We start from the raw sequence: 4,861 nt of genomic DNA, 5'->3' as shown, positions 1-4,861 counted from the left end.
ATAGATAGATAGATAGATAGATAGATAGATAGATAGATAGATAGATAGATAGATAGATAGATAGATAGATAGATAGATAGATAGATAGATAGATAGAAACACAGACAGACAGTCTGTAGTGATAGAAAAGCATTATATCCGGCCTTGATTTCATTGTGAAAGATATAATAATATAATAATATAATAATAATCAGACTGCTTACAGTTAAGTGCTGATATAGTTGTAATAGTCTGCTTTTAGGGCTGAGATCTCGATCACTGCTATTATGCGAGTCCTTGAACTTCTTCCTTGCTAAGCAAAACCTCGAAGAAACATCAGCACCCAAAGCAGTGGAAACACGGCTGACACGACAAAAAAAAAAGCGACTGCAAACTTAGTACGCTTCAGCCCACAAAGACAAGGAATGAAACCCATAAAAAGGGGACTTTACGTGGCCTTTGAAGAGACACAACGAGACTTTTGCTACCAAGGATCACAAAGCTCTACTGACCTCAAAACATTTATAAGTAGGAGTGGAGGATGTAAACAGACCATGAAAGTCTCCTTTTAAAAACCACAGAGATGACACTTTATGAGAATAAACAGATTAATTGAATTCTAAAGGGGAAGAATTTCTTTTGATCCGTGCAAATTGATTTTTAACAAAGTAGTAAGTAGTCATTTTGGAAAATGCAGCTGTCTGTTGCATCAAAGCTGTTAAGATTTTGTTCTGAAGGTGTTGCGGTTTGACAGGACGTTAGCTATGCTGTTACAACACCTTGGAAGGCATCATCTCCCTCTCTCTTCCTCTCTCTCTGTCACACACACACACACACACACACACACACATGCACGCACTCTGACACACACATAACATGAATTCTCTCATATGGCTGCCTGTCTTGCAGCAATTACATGATGTGCGGTAATTGCCAGTCTCTGAAGCAGGCTCTTCAGACACACTTCAAAGGGAGCGGAGCGCGTCCACGGACGCAATTAACAAGATCAACGGAGCCCAGATGAGCTGGCGGGCCCCGCGCTCCTCTCCCCATTGTTCTCATTTTCACTCTCATTAGCGAGTACGCGGTGGTTGGGGTGTGGGGGGACGGGTTGGACACCTGCGGAAAGGCAGGGTGCGCGGTGTGCAGCGTGGGGAGAAAGAGTGACACGGCGGAGCTCACACTAGAAGCGCAGGGACACCGGTGTTAATGATGGTTGTCTAAGCTACTGGAGGGAAGGGCACAAACAGCCAGCTGTGGGTGTTGAGGCATGTGAGCAAGTGGAGCCAAGAAAAAGAGGTGTGCGTCCCTTTGTGTTTGTGTTTGTGCATGCGTGTGTGTGTATGTGTGCTCTCGCACGTTTGTGTGTGGATGTGACTGATGCACCTGGGAGAGGATATCACCACGGCAACTGGATTGAGGCTGTCAGTGCACCGGAGAGGCTGCTTCTTCTTCTTTCCTTTTTTTTTTCTTTTCCATGCACGCACAGGCGCACATTTGGACACACACTCTTAACACACACTTTATAAGTCATCCTTGTCTGGTCTGGGCCCCTGAACATCTCTAGTGACACCTAGAGGACACTGGGCAAAAAGAGACAGACAGGCATGCACACAGACAGATGGAGAGACACCTCTGGATACTGCAGATTTACTCTCCAACACTAATGCCATTTCTGAACCAAAACCAGTGAGGAATTTCATCGTATCCCCACATTTCCCTGGTGAAATTTGCCATTGCTTTTGTTTCGGGTAACTGGAGTTGATGCTGAGTGCTGGAGACAGGTACTGCATGTGATGATACATCACTGTTCATCAAAAGCCCCACAAACACTGCGTCCTCTGCTCATTTGTCTTTATGGTCAGCCAGCAACTCTCCTTCAGTCCCCATAAGATCTGAATATTGCATCTCTGTGGCACCAATTCAATTTCTTCAAGCAATAAGCCAAATGAGTATATATATGGTACACTGCAATGCATTTGCCACCACCAAAGGGAAAGCATTTAACTTTAGTTGTATTCTTTCAAAGCTGGATTTCCTGCTGTCTAGACCACTTTAGTCTTTGTTTTTATTCGAATGCAGCCTGGTAGGCTTGTAAAAGCCTATTGGTTAAAGCTTTTAAGAGTTCTTTTCATTTGTTTCTCCTGAATGTTTAATGCTACAAGGCACAGTGGTGCATGAGGCTCAGAAATGTGGGGGGATGAATACTCAAGCCTGACACATGCAGCAGCAGGTCAACTTTTTTTTTTTTCATGTGGAGGTGCATTAAAATACATTATTGCAATTCTGCACCGGAGTACCTCTGAGATAAATGGACTATAGAGCAATGTGGAGAAAGTAATCACACTAACCCGACACTTTTCTGCTCTCTCCATCCTCGTTCTCTCTCTTTCTCAGTTGTTCAGCGTGAGAGAATCTCAAAGGAAAGGCAAGTGTGACAAATAATAGACTTTTTTTTCAAAGAGCTGTAAACTGGACTAAGGCTCATATTCTAACAGTGCAGATAAATGACTATAAAACATGTAACCCTGACCATGTTATCCAGTCTTACCCCGCCCAGAGTGCACACTTCCCGTGCCAAACCACAAGAGGACGGAGAAGGTGGGGAGAACGGGATCACTGGCCGTCTGCAACACCAGTTTCAAGAAGACTTTACACAACACAGGCTGGTTTTCTTATACATGCTACTGTTATTGTCATTTGGCTTTTATAAGCTGGAGTGAAAAACTGCTTTTGTGAAAACAAGGTATTAAAACTGTTGGATGTGTTTCTTGTTGGCAGTTGGCCTGCTGACAGTAATAGACTGAGCTAGCTATAGTTGGCTGCCTGTTTGTGCTTTGTACAGCAAGGCAAGTGCTTTGGAACAAATTGTACCATGCGACAGAGTATAGAATTTTGCAGCGTTATTCTGGCTGCTTAAATCAGTGTAAGAAAGAAAATCTTGGCTGATCTGCGTACACGTTTCTCCCCGTGTGCACTTAGGCGCTTTCACACACACAAACACACACACGCAGGTGCACATTCGCACATACACACCATTAAACCACTTTTGGCTGGTACAGATACGCGACATACAGCACAGTTTGGTAAATGTCTGTCTCTGCAGCTTAGCAAGAAAGAGAACACTGTGTGAATGTGTGTTTACATCTCAACTCCAATGCTGTGAACTTCATTTCACAGCGGCCAGATGGAGATTTAGCATGTGAACATGCACAGAGATGAAAATACACATAGTGAAAAGGGACTAAAAACAGTCTCGCCACTCCAATCGGGACTCAGCGCAGCTTTTGCAGTGCGGCGAAAATGTTGTTCAATGGCAAGGTTTTGGAAAATCAACATTCAGTGAGCTTCACATAGTTTTGCCAACCAATGTTTTAAAAGCAAAATCAATAAGCTAACTTTCTGTAATCAATCCGCGATGTAGAAATTAGACGAAACAAATAAAAGCACACGCACAGAAAAGGGGGGGGAAACAAAACCAGAAAAATTTTGCTTGTTTAAATATTCCAATTATGTAATATACTGCCAACATTGTTTTAAAAGTCCAGACAGATGTAGAAAAACAAAACTTTTGGCCCACATCCCATCTGAAAGTGTTTCTGCATTTGTGTGAGTGTGTGTTTGTGCATAGATGGGAGTGGCTATGGCTGGTTACGGGATCAGGAGGCAGACAGACAGAGAGTGCGCCCCAGCTTTAACAGGGCCTGTGTAATTATGGTCAACCGCACTCCCCACTGCCACCTTTATTTATAGGGTTACAAACACACTGAGGCTTCAGAGTGCTTTTCCTTGTGCATTCCAGCACATTGGGACTTTCTGGAGGGGATGTAAACAAATGATATTTTAAGTTAAGTGAAAAAGGGCTGGAATTGCCTCCATGGTTCTATCTCTGTAGCCTTGGAATTTAAAGTCCGATCAAATATGTGCAATAGGAATTTCATTGGGATTCCTAAGATTTCATAATATGGCAACAAAAGAATCTGGATGTTACCAGAGGTTAACACCAAGAGTGCCTCTCCTTGTACCCGGCTTTGGAGGTAACTTTGATCACGGTGGAGGGTAACTCATGCTAACTAATTCAGACAGAGCTCATCAAAGAAACATGCCGTTGAGACATGGGCAGAATCAATGGGGACAGATGGCCTCTGGTCACAAACCTCTAAGGACAGCAGGCCCATTCGCCCTGTTGCCTTTAGGCATGAGCCATGGTAGCAGAAGCCAGCCGTCACCTTGGGGATGCAGCGGAGTGGAAGTGAACAGACGTGGGTTAACATGAAGAGAAAAGAAGAAACACATGAATGTGAACTGGTAGCTGGCCGTGCTCTTATTGGCCAACCGACAGCGGCGCGAGCCCTGCCTCTCTTTCTCTTTCGCTTTGTGCCAGTCGAGCACATCTGCAGCACAACTGAAGGAAACGTAAAGTGTTCAGGATATCCTGTTGCAATGAAACTCCAGGTTGAATGAAAGAGAGCAGTGTGGGGCTGTGGGAGGGGAGCTCATGTGAAATGCTTGTCAGTGGACACAAGACACAGAGTGATGGCGAGGCTGTGGGCCACTTAAGAGCACACGAGCAGATCCTGCATGTGTGGTGTGCAATATGGTGGGGAGTTCGGGGGAATTCATATTGAGTGCAGGTGTGCTGTGAGAAACTGAAGCGGGGGGCAGGTTTATAAGATGTGAATTGTGAAAATTAGGGGCTTTGATGAAAACCAAAAACGTCTGTGATTAAGGTGTAAGGCATGCATGAACACACACCTTAATCACAGATGCTTTTTACACCTGGAGTTGCTGCTGGTAGCCAAGCATAGATCTATCTATCTATCTATCTATCTATCTATCTATCTATCTATCTATCTATCTATCTATCTATCTATCTATCTAT

Source organism: Pundamilia nyererei, unplaced genomic scaffold, assembly GCF_000239375.1.
Source record: "Pundamilia nyererei isolate P.nyererei 1_Seehausen unplaced genomic scaffold, PunNye1.0 scaffold00001, whole genome shotgun sequence".
Classification (NCBI taxonomy): domain Eukaryota; kingdom Metazoa; phylum Chordata; class Actinopteri; order Cichliformes; family Cichlidae; genus Pundamilia; species Pundamilia nyererei.
This window is presented reverse-complemented; position numbering follows the sequence as displayed.